Source organism: Salmo salar, chromosome ssa02 (genome assembly GCF_905237065.1).
Source record: "Salmo salar chromosome ssa02, Ssal_v3.1, whole genome shotgun sequence".
NCBI classification, from domain to species: domain Eukaryota; kingdom Metazoa; phylum Chordata; class Actinopteri; order Salmoniformes; family Salmonidae; genus Salmo; species Salmo salar.
Window position 1 is genome coordinate 1,231,985 of NC_059443.1, and position 17,482 is coordinate 1,249,466.

Sequence of the window (17,482 nt, forward strand, 5' to 3'; positions counted from 1 at the left end):
AGGAGGGGAATGAGAATGGACCGGATGAAGTAGAGGGATGCAGATGAAGGATTCAGGAGGGGAATGAGAATGGACCAGATGAAGTAGAGGGATGCAGATGAAGGATTCAGGAAGGAATGAGAATGGACCAGATGAAGTAGAGGGATGCAGATGAAGGATGCAGGAGGGGAATGAGAATGGACCGGATGAAGTAGAGGGATGCAGATGAAGGATTCAGGAAGGAATGAGAATGGACCAGATGAAGTAGAGGGATGCAGATGAAGGATTCAGGAGGGGAATGAGAATGGACCGGATGAAGTAGAGGGATGCAGATGAAGGATTCAGGAGGGGAATGAGAATGGACCGGATGAAGTAGAGGGATGCAGATGAAGGATTCAGGAGCGGAATGAGAATGGACCAGATGAAGTAGAGGGATGCAGATGAAGGATTCAGGAGGGGAATGAGAATGGACCAGATGAAGTAGAGGGATGCAGATGAAGGATTCAGGAAGGAATGAGAATGGACCGGATGAAGTAGAGGTCAGTAAATGAAGGATTCAGGAGGGAATGAGAATGGACCGGATGAAGTAGAGGTCAGTAAATGAAGGATTCAGGAAGGAATGAGAATGGACCGGATAAAGTAGAGGGATGCAGATGAAGGATTCAGTTGGGAATGAGAATAGACCAGGTGAAGCAGAGGGCTCTAGATGAAGGATGCAGAGGGTTTAGCTTGGAGTTTCAGGAAGACATCCCCATCAGGCCGTCGTAGTTAGGCTGCTGTGGTGTGGTGATGGCAATCCCCCAAAAATGGACCTCCAAGTTAGTAGGACCCTGAAAAGGAAGTGAGCTATTCTGGTCTGCAGGTGCTGAATGGTTGACGATATGTTGAGGTGATGGCAAACTGTATTTTATAGCGTCTATTGCATCTTGCCACACGGTCATCGCTCATCCATATATTTATATGTACATATTCTTATTCCATCCCTTTACTTAGATTTGTGTGTATTAGGTAGTTGTTGTGAAATTGTTAGATTACTTGTTGATATTGCTGCATTGTCGGAACTAGAAGCGCAAGCATTTCGTTACACTCGCAATAACATCTGCATGTGACCAATAAAAGTTGATTTGAGGTAGTACAGGTATATGAATGAGATGCCCAAGGAGTGACCCGACCTTCGACCCCAGGAGAGAAAGCAGAAGTAACGTGTCAAGGAAAAAACTCCCTTGAACAAATGAAAAACCTGAGGGAAACCAGGCTCAGCAGGGGAGCCAATCCTCTTTTGGCTGGTTGGGTAGGATACGGTGAGTGAGGTAGATGGTGTCCGTGAAAAGAGGCAGGGACTGGAAGACTGTGAGAGGAGGTGAGCCACCACTGGAGTGTCGAATGGGTGTCGATGGTAATCGTAGTAACCAGGTCGTCTCAGCATGGGGAACGACAACTGTTCCTCGCCACATACAAGGAAGCAAAGGTTGAGAGTTGTCCAGAGGAAGGAAGGGGAGCATAGAGGAGCCGAGCAGTAAGCAGTGGCAGGGCGGGGGATGCATCAGGGGTCACTGGTGTCAGGGCAGACAGGATGCAGGCAGGGTGGGATGGACAATCACAGAGGTCGAAGGTGATTTTTAACCCTGCTGGCGAAGAGATCGCCCCAATATGTGCTGGCATTCCAATGCAGGAGTCTGGAGGCAGTGACAACCCAAAGCAGACAATGGCAGTAGTAGATTGTCGAGCCGCCAAAACAAACAACCAGATCCATAACAATGGAATGGTAGTCATCCAACTGCTAGCAGAGAGAAGGCTGAGCCAAGCGGATGAGGTCTCTGTAGTGAGAGAAGGCTGAGCCAAGCGGATGAGGTCTCTGTAGTGAGAGAAGGCTGAGCTAAGCGGATGAGGTCTCTGTAGTGAGAGAAGGCTGAGCCAAGCGGATGAGAGAAGGCTGAGCTAAGCGGATGAGGTCTCTGTAGTGAGAGAAGGCTGAGGTTAGAGGGGATAGAGGAGATAGAGGGGTTAGAGGAGATAAAGGGGTTAGAGGAGAGGGATGTGTACCTGTGTTCAGGTATTATAGAGAGAGGGGATAGGGGAGAGGGATGTGTACCTGTGTCCAGGTATTATAGAGAGAGAGGAAAGCCGGCCTGCTGGGTCGTCGGGCGGAGCTGCAGCTGCAGGGACTTGGGCTGTGTCAGAATTTGTAATCCGAGGCTGGGGGAGAAGTCAGGTCCGGAGCTGGTTTGGGGACCTGGGTCAAAGTCTTAGAGGCCTGATTTGAGGCTTGGAGTCCGAGTTGTGTTTGGTAGAATGAATATGAGGCTTGGAGGCCGAGTTGGTGTTGGTGGTGGAATGAATATGAGGCTTGGAGGCCGAGTTGTGTTTGGTAGAATGAATATCAGGCTTGGAGGGTGAGTTGGTGTTGGTGGTGGAATGAATATGCAGCAGTGGAGGCAGCTGGGTATGTCTTCATGGTGGCCCTCGGGTGCGTGGCATCGTCTTGTGGTAGGCAACGTGGGTGGCAACATGGGTGGAGGTGGGTTTGGTTGTGATCTCGACCAGAGAGAAGGAGAAGTAGTTTAGTGGAAGAAAGGGGACACGAGGGAGAGAGAACAGTCATGGCTGGACGGACGCCATGCAATAACATGAAGATGGTATTTCTAGAGAAGGCCAGTATGCAGTAGGATAGCATGTGACCAATACACAGTACGGTTGAATTTATCCAACAAACTGATGTAATCTGATACTATGTGTGGCCTGCCATCACATGGACTGTGGCAACCGTGACCCTGGACAACTTTAATTACTGGTATAATAAAACGTGCAGAGCAGCAATTTTATCAAATGACTCTGTGTTGAAGGCAACTAGTTTAAAATGTTGCTTTCAAGTCTCCTGAATTAGAGCTAATTCTCAACACCGTCAATGTAGGACAAACTACTGGAAGTGAAGAGCAGAGAGGGTGACATGCAATTAAGAAAATGAATAAGCAACTGAAGATGTGACAGCAAAGAAATTCAATTCAGCCTATTTCAGCTCTCAAGGTTTTCAACTATTGTTCTGATGTTATGTTATGATGAACTGCATAACTACATGGAGTTCTGGAAAAATGAATATTTCATCTCGTCTCAGTAACGCTGGTATTCATGTTACAGCACGTACAACTGGCGTTATTTTGATTTGATTTCACATTTATTTAACCAGGTAGGCCAGTTGAGAACAAGTTCTCATTTACAACTGCGACCTGGCCAAGATAAAGCAAAGCAGTTCGACACAAACAACAACACAGAGTTACACATGGAGTAAATAAACGTACAGTCATTAACACAATAGAAAAAAAATCTATATACAGTGTGTGCAAATGAGGCTTTATATCACAGATACTACTGGCTTTATATCACGGAAACTACTGGCTTTAAATCACAGATACTACTGGCTTTATATTACAGATACTACTGGCTTCAAATCACAGATACTACTGGCTTTATATCACAGATACTACTGGCTTCATATCACATATACTACTGGCTTTATATCACAGATACTACTGGATTCATATCACAGATACTACTGGCTTTATATCACAGATACTACTGGCTTTAAATCACAGATACTACTGGCTTTATATCACAGATACTACTGGCTTTACATCACAGCAGATACAGTACTACTGGCTTTATATCACAGATACTACTGGCTTTATATCACAGATACTACTGGCTTTATATCACAGATACTACTGGCTTCATATCACAGACACTACTGGCTTTATATCACAGATACTACTGGCTTTATATCACAGATACTACTGGCTTCATATCACAGATACTACTGGCTTCATATCACAGATACTAGTGGCTTCAAATCACAGATACCTGCTGGCTTCAAATCACAGCTACTACTGGCTTTATATCACAGATACTACTGGCTTTATATCACAGATACTACTGGCTTCATATCACAGATACTACTGGCTTCATATCACAGATACTAGTGGCTTCAAATCACAGATACTCCTGGCTTCAAATCACAGCTACTACTGGCATTAAATCACAGATACTACTGGCTTTATATCACAGATACTACTGGCTTTATATCACAGATACTACTGGCTTTATATCACAGACACTACCGGCTTTATATTACAGATACTACTGGCTTCATATTACAGATACTACTGGCTTTATATCACAGATACTACTGGCTTTATATCACAGATACTACTGGCTTTATATCACAGATACTACTGGCTTTACATCACAGCAGATACAGTACTACTGGCTTTATATCACAGATACAACTGGCTTTATATCACAGATACTACTGGCTTTATATTACAGATACTACTGGCTTTACATCACAGCAGATACAGTACTACTGGCTTTATATCACAGACACTACTGGCTTTATATCACAGATACTACTGGCTTTATATCACAGATACTACTGGCTTTATATTACAGATACTACTGGCTTTATATTACAGATACTACTGGCTTTATATCACAGATACTACTGTCTTTATATCACAGCAGACACTTCTGGCTTTATCTCATAGATACTACTGGCTTTAAATCACAGATACTACTGGCTTTAAATCACAGATACTACTGGCTTTATATTACAGATACTACTGGCTTCAAATCACAGATACTACTGGCTTTATATCACAGATACTACTGGCTTCATATCACATATACTACTGGCTTTATATCACAGATACTACTGGATTCATATCACAGATACTACTGGCTTTATATCACAGATACTACTGGCTTTAAATCACAGATACTACTGGCTTTATATTACAGATACTACTGGCTTTACATCACAGCAGATACAGTACTACTGGCTTTATATCACAGATACTACTGGCTTTATATCACAGATACTACTGGCTTTATATCACAGATACTACTGGCTTCATATCACAGACACTACTGGCTTTATATCACAGATACTACTGGCTTTATATCACAGATACTACTGGCTTCATATCACAGATACTACTGGCTTCATATCACAGATACTAGTGGCTTCAAATCACAGATACCTGCTGGCTTCAAATCACAGCTACTACTGGCTTTAAATCACAGATACTACTGGCTTTATATCACAGATACTACTGGCTTCATATCACAGATACTACTGGCTTCATATCACAGATACTAGTGGCTTCAAATCACAGATACTCCTGGCTTCAAATCACAGCTACTACTGGCATTAAATCACAGATACTACTGGCTTTATATCACAGATACTACTGGCTTTATATCACAGATACTACTGGCTTTATATCACAGACACTACCGGCTTTATATTACAGATACTACTGGCTTCATATTACAGATACTACTGGCTTTATATCACAGATACTACTGGCTTTATATCACAGATACTACTGGCTTTATATCACAGATACTACTGGCTTTACATCACAGCAGATACAGTACTACTGGCTTTATATCACAGATACAACTGGCTTTATATCACAGATACTACTGGCTTTATATTACAGATACTACTGGCTTTACATCACAGCAGATACAGTACTACTGGCTTTATATCACAGACACTACTGGCTTTATATCACAGATACTACTGGCTTTATATCACAGATACTACTGGCTTTATATTACAGATACTACTGGCTTTATATTACAGATACTACTGGCTTTATATCACAGATACTACTGTCTTTATATCACAGCAGACACTTCTGGCTTTATCTCATAGATACTACTGGGTTTATATCACAGATACTACTGGGTTTATATCACAGATACTACTGGCTTTATATCACAGATACTACTGGCTTTATATCACAGCAGACACTTCTGGCTTTATATCATAGATACTACTGGCTTTATATCACAGATACTACTGGCTTTATATCACAGCAGACACTACTGGCTATAAATTACAGATACTACTGGCTTCATATCACAGATACTACTGGCTTTATATTACAGATACTACTGGCTTTATATCACAGATACTACTGGCTTTATATCACAGACACTACTGGCTTTATATCACTGATACTACTGGGTTTACATCACAGATACTACTGGCTTCATATTACAGATACTACTGGCTTCAAATCACAGATACTATTGGCTTTATATCACAGATACTACTGGCTTTATATCACAGATACTACTGGCTTCATATCACAGATACTACTGGCTTTACATCACAGCAGATACAGTACTACTGGCTTTATATCACAGATACAACTGGCTTTATATCACAGATACTACTGGCTTTATATTACAGATACTACTGGCTTTATATCACAGATACTACTGGCTTTATATCACAGATACTACTGGCATTATATCACAGACACTACTGGCTTTATATCACAGATACTACTGGCTTTATATCACAGATACTTCTGGCTTTATATCACAGATACTACTGGATTTACATCACAGCAGATACAGTACTACTGGCTTTATATCACAGATACTACTGGCTTTATATCACAGATACTACTGGCTTCATATCACAGATACTACTGGCTTTATATCACAGATACTACTGGCTTTATATTACTGATACTACTGGCATTACATCACAGATACTACTGGCTTCATATCACAGATACTACTGGCTTTATATGACAGATACTACTGGCTTTATATCACAGATACTACTGGCTTTATATGACAGATACTACTGGCTATATATTACAGATACTACTGGCTATATATTACAGATACTACTGGCTTCATATCACAGATACTACTGGCTTCATATTACAGATACTACTGGCTTCATTTCACAGATACTACTGGCTTTATATGACAGATACTACTGGCTTTATATCACAGATACTACTGGCTTTATATCACAGATACTACTGGCTTCATATTACAGATACTACTGGCTTCATATCACAGATACTACTGGCTTTATATCACAGATACTACTGGCTTCATATCACAGCTCCGTCTGGCTTCATATCACAGATACTACTGGCTTCATATTACAGATACTACTGGCTTCATATCACAGATACTTCTGGCTTCATATTACAGATACTACTGGCTTCATATCAAGGACACTACTGGCTTCATATCACAGATACTACTGGCTTCATATCACAGACACTACTGGCTTCATATTACAGATACTACTGGCTTTAAATCACTGATACTACTGGCTTCATATCACAGACACTACTGGCTTCATATCACAGATACTACTGGCTTCATATCACAGATACTTCTGGCTTCATATTACAGATACTACTGGCTTCATATCAAGGACACTACTGGCTTCATATCACAGATACTACTGGCTTCATATCACAGACACTACTGGCTTCATATTACAGATACTACTGGCTTCATATTACAGATACTACTGGCTTTAAATCACTGATACTACTGGGTTTATATCACAGATACTACTGGGTTTATATTACAGATACTACTGGCTTCATATCACAGATACTACTGGTATTCTAACATGTTTCTGGAGTATATCCACCAGCCAACCGTCAGAGGTCAATAGATACAGTACAGTAACTACCCCCCTTGTCAGAACCCTTAGGAACACTCTTTTCATGCGCCAACACACATACAACCACACATGCTCACGCACACACACACCCACCAAGAACACGTGGAAGAGGTTTTCTTTGATCAATGTGCCATTTCTAATTGAAATGAGGCATGGAATATTTTATTCAGATCCTCCATTGAACAACTACAGCACTCTCTCTCTCTCTCACACACACACACACACACACAATCTGACAATGGAAACCATGGAAACTAGAAATAAGCTGTATGTTACAAAAGCACTAACAATTTTATTACAAGCCAATTAATGGAAAACACCAGGCAAAATTTACAAACATCCATTTTTCATTTGAGTAATCATTATCCAACAGGGTTGTGATGTGGTGGTGTGTTTTGTGGTTTAGGAATAGGCCTAATGGTTGTTCAGACAAACTGTGCAACTAATCTCTGCAAAAAACGAAACGTCCTCTTACTGTCAACTGCGTTTATTTTCAGCAAACTTAGCATGTGTACATGAACAGAACAAGATTCAACAAATGACACATAATCTGAACAAGTTCCACAGACATGTGACTAACAGAAATTGAATAATGTGTCTCTGAACAAAGGGGAGGTCAAAATCAAAAGTAACAGTCAGTATCTGGTGTGGCCACCAGCTGCATTAAGTACTGCACTGCATCTCCTCATAGACTGCACCAGATTTGCCAGTTCTTGCTGTGAGATGTTACCCCACTCTTCCACCAAGGCACCTGCAAGTTCCCAGACATTTCTGGGGGGAATGGCCCTGGCCCTCACTTTCCAATCCAACAGGTCCCAGACATGCTCAATGGGATTGAGATCCGGGCTCTTCACTGGCAATGGCAGAACACTGACATTCTTGTCTTGCAGGAAATCACGCACAGAACAAGCACTATGGCTGGTGGCATTGTCATGCTGGAGGGTCATGTCAGGATGAGCCTGCAGAAAGGGTACCACATGAGGGAGGAGGATGTCTTCCCTGTAACGCACAGCATTGAGATTGCCTGCAATGACAACAAGCTCAGTCCGATGATGCTGTGACACACCGCCCCAGACCATGACGGACCCTCCACCTCCAAATCAATCCTGCTCCGGAGTACAGGCCTTTGTGTAACGCTCATTCCTTCGACGATAAACGCGAATCCGACCATCCCCCCTGGTGAGACAAAACCGCGACTCGTCAGTGAAGAGCACTTTTTGCCAGTCCTGTCTGGTCCAGCTACAGTGGGTTTGTGCCCATAGGCGACGTTGTTGCCGGTGATGTCTGGTGAGGACCTGCCTTACAACAGGCCTACGAGCCCTCAGTCCAGCCTCTCTCAGCCTATTGCGGACAGTCTGAGCACTGATGGAGGGATTGTGCGTTCCTGGTGTATGTGATGTTCAATCCTGTGCAGGTGTTGTTACACGTGGTCTGCCACTGCGAGGACGATCAGCTGTGCGTCCTGTCTCCCTGTAATGCTGTCTTAGGCGTCTCACAGTACAGACATTGCACCTTAATGCAGATGAGCAGGGACCCTGGGCATCTTTCTTTTGGTGTTTTTCAGAGCCAGTAGAAAGGCCTCTTTAGTGTCCTAGGTTTTCATAACTGTGACCTTAATTGCCGACCGTCTGTAAGCTGTTAGTGTCTTAACGACCGTTCCACAGGTGCATGTTCATTAATTGTTTATGGTTAATTGAACAAGCATGGGAAACAGTGTTTAAACCCTTTACAATGAAGATCTGTGAAGTTGTTTAGATTTTTAGCAACTACCTTTGAAAGACAGGGTCCGGAAAAAGGTATGTTTATTTTTTTGCTGAGTTTATAAGAACAAAACTCCTGCTCCAGTCACTACCCAAACCCTAACCCTAGCTCCAGTCACTACCCAAACCCTAGCTCCAGTCACAACCCAAACCCTAGCTCCAGTCACAACCCAAACCCTAGCTCCAGTCACAACCCAAACCCTAGCTCCAGTCACAACCCAAACCCTAGCTCCAGTCACAACCCTAACCGTAACTCCAGTCACAACCCTAACCGTAACTCCAGTCACAACCCTAACCGTAACTCCAGTCACAACCCTAACCGTAACTCCAGTCACAACCCTAACCCTAGCTCCAGTCACAACCCTAACCCTAGCTCCAGTCACAACTCTAACCCTAACCCTAGCTCCAGTCACAACCCTAACCCTAGCTCCAGTCACAACCCTAACCCTAGCTCCAGTCACAACCCTAACCCTAGCTCCAGTCACAACCCTAACCCTAGCTCCAGTCACAACCCTAACCCTAGCTCCAGTCACAACCCTAACCCTAGCTCCAGTCACAACCCTAACCCTAGCTCCAGTCACAACCCTAGCTCCAGTCACAACCCTAGCTCCAGTCACAACCCTAGCTCCAGTCACAACCCTAGCTCCAGTCACAACCCTAGCTCCAGTCACAACCCTAGCTCCAGTCACAACCCTAGCTCCAGTCACTATCCTAACCCTAGCTCCAGTCACAACCCTAACCCTAGCTCCAGTCACAACCCTAACCCTAGCTCCAGTCACAACCCTAACCCTAGCTCCAGTCACAACCCTAACCCTAGCTCCAGTCACAACCCTAACCCTAGCTCCAGTCACAACCCTAGCTCCAGTCACAACCCTAGCTCCAGTCACAACCCTAGCTCCAGTCACAACCCTAGCTCCAGTCACAACCCTAGCTCCAGTCACTATCCTAACCCTAGATACTCTTTAGTTTTAGAATAAGGGCTAGATTAAACCAGTTCTGACTTGACCCGCGCGTTAATTGACAATCATTGTTTTTAGTAAGGCGATGTTGGAGGTGTAACCGCTGGAGCTGTCAACTCCGGAAACTGCTCTATCAGGGACATTACCATCGGATGCGCCGAGTCTCATTAGTAATAATCCCATGCAGCCTTGTTACAAATTCAAACACTGTAGTGTTGTGATTTAAACCTCAATTAGGCTGATATAAATCCCTGTTATTTTGTTTTATGATTTTCACCCTACACTTCCTGGTTCTGAACTCGGGTGTGGCTTTATAACAATGACCACACAAGCAGTCGCTCACGATATGACAGTACTAATGCAGTTACACCTCCGACATCGTCAAAACACCAGCTATTTGGGGTGTTAGCTTTCACCGGTTAAAGGCCTAGTGCAGTCAAAAACAGGATTTTCCTGTGTTTTATATATATTTCCATACTAGGAGGTTGGAATGAGACTGTGAAATTGTGAAAACGATGATAATGCCCTTTAGTGTGAAAGCTGTTTTGAAAAGACCACCTGAAATTTCTGCCTGTTTTGGTGGGATGGAGTTTTAGCCTGAGTTTTGGCTGACATCACAAGGTGGTAAATAAGTTAATGAGAAAAATAGTTCAAAACCTCTCTGCCAATAACAGCTAGTTTTCACTTTTTCCCTCCCCACTCAGGCCACTCCAATCCCACATAGTTGTAGCAAAATTCTTGCTTGAGAAATTGCTCTTTGCTAAGAAACCATTTATGTTTATTTTCAGTCATTGTGATTGAAAACAATCACAGTAAGGTATTTAATTGTTACCCAGAAAATGATTTAATTCTGAGATAAAACATTTTTTTAAAACAGCTGCATTGGACCTTGTTGAGAAAGGGCTTTTAAGGCTTAATCCGATTGAATCCAACCTAAATGTCTTCTATGTTAATCAGATAAAATGAATCCATAGTCATATAATATACAGTTTAACCGATTCTATTTCTATGGATAACGACATGGAACTATTTATCCTATTTCCTTTGGTTTAGAGTGGACACAACACGGAATGCATGTTCACATATCCCCATTAGCCTCCATCATGTAACAGCGTGAACAGAGGGGACTAAACAGAGACAGCTGTGGATTCAAGTTTGACATTGACATGTTTCTGTATAATAACAGACAAGATAGCTCACCGTTTATAATAGATTATCTGAACCTGGGATGTATTACTACAGAGTTGATTACAGACATTATATCTTTCATATTATCTGAACCTGAAGATGCTTCCCAAATGGCATCCTAGTCCACTATACTATATGGGTGAACTACATTAGGGCCTTATGGTCATCCTGACATTTTGGAAGTACATTCGGTGCCTTCAGAAAGTATTCATATCCCATTCCACATTTTGTTGTGTTACAGCCTGAATTCAAAATGGATTCAACATATTTAAAAAAAAAAATACATATACACATGTCGTGTCTTTGGCATCATTAAAACTCTGTAATTATTATTACGCGATTAACCTGATTAATCATGTAACTGTAATTAACTAGGAAGTCGGGGCACCAAGGAAAACATTCAGATTACAAAGTTATAATTTTCCTAATATAACTTTCAGATATTTTAATATCTGATCAATTAGTCTTCGAATTAATGAATTATTATTTACCTCACGTTAGTCTCATTCCGAACGTCGTAAATTGTTGGTTATCTGCACGAACCCAGTCTTCACTATGGGTCATCCATACATCAATTGTCTTAAAATAATTTATTTACTAACTAAGTAATTCACAGAAATGCATAACAAACAGTAGATATGGTTATAAAGAAATCATAGGGGAATGTGCCCTAGTGGGCTAAACCGGCATGGCGGCTTGTTAGACAAAAGGGGAGTGGGGGTCAGCTGAGAAGGCACTTCAGAGTTGATAATTATAACAATTGAAATACTAGTCCTTTGCACATGAACACTCACTCATTTGGGAATAATTGCAATCAATATATATATATTTACACTCAGTGTGTCGTCGGGATCTCTGTTGAAAAGTTTGTTTCTGTTGGAGAGTTTGTCCGCCCTCTCTCGCTCTCTGTCGTGGTTAGAATGGGTAGTTCAGAGTGACATTCATTCATGTCGTTACTTATTTATGCTTGCCATAACAAAGGACTTGAATACGTATTGACTCAAGAAACTTCAGCAATTTCAAAAAACATAATTTCCACTTTGAAATTATAGGGTATTGTATGTAGGCTAGTTACACAAAATCTCAATTTAATCAATTTTAAATTCAGGCTCTAACATAACAAAATGTGTGAAAGGTCAAGGGGTGTGAATACTTTCTGAAGGCACTGTATGCTGTCTAAAAAACTGTATGGCAAAGATGCTGACTCAAGCATAATTTGGAAGAAGAACAGTGCAGTACAGTACATGATGCTATCTGGAGGGACAACAGTACAGTACATGATGCTATCTGGAGGGACAACAGTACAGTACATGATGCTATCTGGAGGGACAACAGTTGGTAGAGCATGGTGTTTGCAACGCCAGCATGGTATTTGCAACGCCAGGGTTGTGGGTTCGATTCCCACGGGGGGCCAGTATGAAAAAAATAAATGTATGAAATGTATGCATTCATTGTAAGTTGCTCTGGATAAGAGCGTCTGCTAAATGACTAAAATGTAAACATGTAAATGTAACAGTACAATACTGTACATGATACTATCTGGAAGAAGAACAGTACAGTACAGGATACTATCTGGAGGGAGAACAGTACAGTACAGGATGCTATCTGGAGGGAGAACCGTACAGTACAGTACATTATGCTATCTGGAGGGAGAACAGAACTGTACGTGATACTATCTGGAGGGGGAACAGTACAGTACAGGATGCTATCTGGAGGGAGAACAGTACAGTACAGGATACTATCTGGAGGGAGAACAGTACAGGATACTATCTGGAGGGAGAACAGTACAGGATGCTATCTGGAGGGAGAACAGTACAGGATACTATCTGGAGGGAGAACAGTACAGGATACTATCTGGAGGGAGAACAGTACAGGATGCTATCTGGAGGGAGAACAGTACAGGATACTATCTGGAGGGAGAACAGTACAGTACAGGATACTATCTGGAGGGAGAACAGTACAGTACAGGATACTATCTGGAGGGAGAACAGTACAGGATACTATCTGGAGGGAGAACAGTACAGTACAGGATGCTATCTGGAGGGAGAACAGTACAGGATACTATCTGGAGGGAGAACAGTACAGTACAGGATGCTATCTGGAGGGAGAACAGTACAGGATACTATCTGGAGGGAGAACAGTACAGTACAGGATGCTATCTGGAGGGAGAACAGTACAGGATACTATCTGGAGGGAGAACAGTACAGTACAGGATGCTATCTGGAGGGAGAACAGTACAGTACAGGATACTATCTGGAGGGAGAACAGTACAGTACAGGATGCTATCTGGAGGGAGAACAGTACAGTACAGGATGCTATCTGGAGGGAGAACAGTACAGTACAGGATACTATCTGGAGGGAGAACAGTACAGTACAGGATGCTATCTGGAGGGAGAACAGTACAAGATGAAATCTGGAGGGAGAACAATACAGTACAGGATACTATCTGGAGGGAGAACAGTACAGGATGCTATCTGGAGGGAGAACAGTACAGGATACTATCTGGAGGGAGAACAGTACAGTACAGGATACTATCTGGAGGGAGAACAGTACAGGATGCTATCTGGAGGGAGAACAGTACAGTACAGGATACTATCTGGAGGGAGAACAGTACAGGATACTATCTGGAGGGAGAACAGTACAGTACAGGATACTATCTGGAGGGAGAACAGTACAGGATACTATCTGGAGGGAGAACAGTACAGTACAGGATGCTATCTGGAGGGAGAACAGTACAGGATACTATCTGGAGGGAGAACAGTACAGGATACTATCTGGAGGGAGAACAGAACAGTACAGGATGCTATCTGGAGGGAGAACAGTACAGGATACTATCTGGAGGGAGAACAGTACAGGATACTATCTGGAGGGAGAACAGTACAGGATACTATCTGGAGGGAGAACAGTACAGTACAGGATGAAATCTGGAGGGAGAACAGTACAGTACAGGATGCTATCTGGAGGGAGAACAGTACAGGATACTATCTGGAGGGAGAACAGTACAGGATACTATCTGGAGGGAGAACAGTACAGGATACTATCTGGAGGGAGAACAGTACAGTACAGGATGCTATCTGGAGGGAGAACAGTACAGTACAGGATACTATCTGGAGGGAGAACAGTACAGTACAGGATGCTATCTGAAACTCTTCATCTTAGAGCAGAAGGAAGATAACTCTTTGGAGACATGGGTTGCATCCCAAATAGCACTCTATTCCCTGCGTAGTGAATTCCTTTTGACCATAACCCTATGGGCCATGGTCAAAGTAGTGCACTAAGTAGGGAACAGAGTGCTTTTTGAGATGCCGTTGTTTCCTATGAGAACAATATGTGCTGATGGGTCTTGTATCATACTAAGTAGGCCTTGAGTTGTATGGATCAATGTTCAAATACTATCTTCGTGAGATCATGTACTGCATCGTCTTCTACTAACCGAAGCTGGAGTTCGTTTTGAACATCAATTCATATCTAACTCCAAGTATGAACTGGGTGGTTCCAGCCATGAATGCTCATTGGCTGACAGCCGTGGTATATTTATGCACGACGCAACGCGGAGTGCCTGGACACAGCCCTTAGCCGTGGTATATTGGCCATATACCACAACCCCCCAAGGTGCCTTATTGCTGTTATAAACTGGTTACCAACGTAATTAGAGCAGTAAAAAGAAATGTTTTGTCATACACATGGTATACAGTCTGATATACCACAGCTGTCAGCCAATCAGCATTCAGGGTTCGAACAACCCGGAGTATAAAAGATCGTATACCACGGGTATGACAAAACATGTATTTTTACTGCTCTAATTGCTTTAATACCCAGTTTATAATATCAGTAAGTCACCTGGGGGTTTGTAGTATATGGCCAATATACCACGGCTAAGGGCTTTATCCAGACACTCCGCGATGCTTCGTTTCTAAGAACAGTATATTGGACATATACCACATCCCCTCGTGCCTTTATTGCTTATAAGTAGAAGTTGACTTGTGAGCCTTGTTCGTCATGCTTCAGCATGTTACAAAATGCAATTCATAGTGTGTGGGAGTTTTAAATGATCTTAAAATGATCTTATCTTCCCAACATTAGAAAATCTACTTTCTTAAAAATTCTATATAAACTGAGCAGCTGCATTTCGAAAACCAAATCAAACCAATTTTGACTGTCTGGCAGTTAAGAGGTCGTGGTGGCAAGACTCTCTCCTCTGAAGCGTGGAAGAAACGCCACTATTAGTTATGTTCTGTCATGGCTGTCACGGGTTATGATGACAAATCCATTTTCTTTGTATGAATAACATCTAGAATGAAGTGTTTCCTTTGACATGGAACATCACACAGAAAATGGCCTCCCTCTTAATTAACCCTCTCTCTTTCTCCTCGACCTCTGCCAGGCTCTGGCTTCCTCCTTCTTAACTCTCTCTCTCTCTCTCTCTCTCTCTCTGTCTCTCTCTCTCTCTCTCTCTCTCTGTCTCTCTCTGTCTCTCTCTGTCCCTGTCTCTCTCTCTCTGTCTCTCTCTCTCTGTCTCTTTCTGTCTCTCGGTCTCTCTCATTCTCTCTCTCTCTCTCTCTCCGTCTCTCTCTCTATCTCGCTCTCTGTCTCTCTCTTCTCTCTCTCTCTCTCTCTCACTCTCTCTCTCTCCTCAGCCGGTCTCTCCTTCTCCTTTGTCACTCTCAGTCTGAATCCCAAATGGTACCCTGTTCCCTATATAGTACACCATGGTGTATGGGGCCCTGGTCTAAAGTAGTACACAATATAGAGAATAGGGTGCCATTTGGGATGTAACGCAGCTCTTGTGAAATCCACTGTGCTGTTCCTATGGCACCAGCAACACTTTCACTCCTCTCTGACACGACGGCACCAGCCCCAAATACTCAAATCATTTCCTGGAAAACAATCATCACCTTATTTCCTGTAAAAAACAACGGTTCCAAACCTTTTTTTCTGTTACCGTACCACTACCTGCCCCGGAGTGCCCGTGATCTACCCCCTCGTGTGGATTTTACCAGTAAGCCTATGGCCTCATTAGTCTTCTCAAGTACCCGCAGGGGTCCAAGTACACCCCTGGTTGGGAACCACTGCTGTAAACCAACCAGCTTGTTATTTCCTATAAAGCTAGCTGTCTCTGTCTGATCTAATCTATGAGAGATGAGAGGTGTTCTACACAGAGCAGTTATATTTCCCTAGATGTGTTCCTTCTGAAGTTATTGTGGTGAATTTAAACAGCCAAAATCACTGCAATTATGAAACTGATGGAGCCTAGCGCCCTCCGGTGTCTGTTTGTGGTATAAATAATAATATTAAGGTATTTAAATGTTGTTTGATGTCCTTGGGATTTTATTATGTACACCAGGGCTGTCCAACACTCATCTAGAGCACCTGATTCTAATAATTAGCTTGTTGAAAAGCTGAGTCGGGTTGGTTACAGCTGGGGGGTTGGGGTGAAAACCGACAGGAGGGTAGCTCTCGAGGAACAGGGTCGGACAGCCCTGATGTACACCATCAAGTCAAACCACATTGTATAATATCTATTTAGTCTGTTTGTGGTAGAAATAATAACAATGTGTTTAAATGTTGTGTAATATCACTGGGATGTCTCTCTACTTCACCCATCCAGAGTCTGTTTGTGGTAATATCACTGGGATGTCTCTCTACTTCACCCATCCAGAGTCTGTTTGTGGTAATATCACTGGGATGTCTCTCTACTTCACCCATCCAGAGTCTGTTTGTGGTAATATCACTGGGATGTCTCTCTACTTCACCCATCCAGAGTCTGTTTGTGGTAATATCACTGGGATGTCTCTCTACTTCACCCATCCAGAGTCTGTTTGTGGTAATATCACTGGGATGTCTCTCTACTTCACCCATCCAGAGTCTGTTTGTGGTAATATCACTGGGATGTCTCTCTACTTCACCCATCCAGAGTCTGTTTGTGGTAATATCACTGGGATGTCTCTCTACTTCACCCATCCAGAGTCTGTTTGTGGTAATATCACTGGGATGTCTCTCTACTTCACCCATCCAGAGTCTGTTTGTGGTAATATCACTGGGATGTCTCTCTACTTCACCCATCCAGAGTCTGTTTGTGGTAA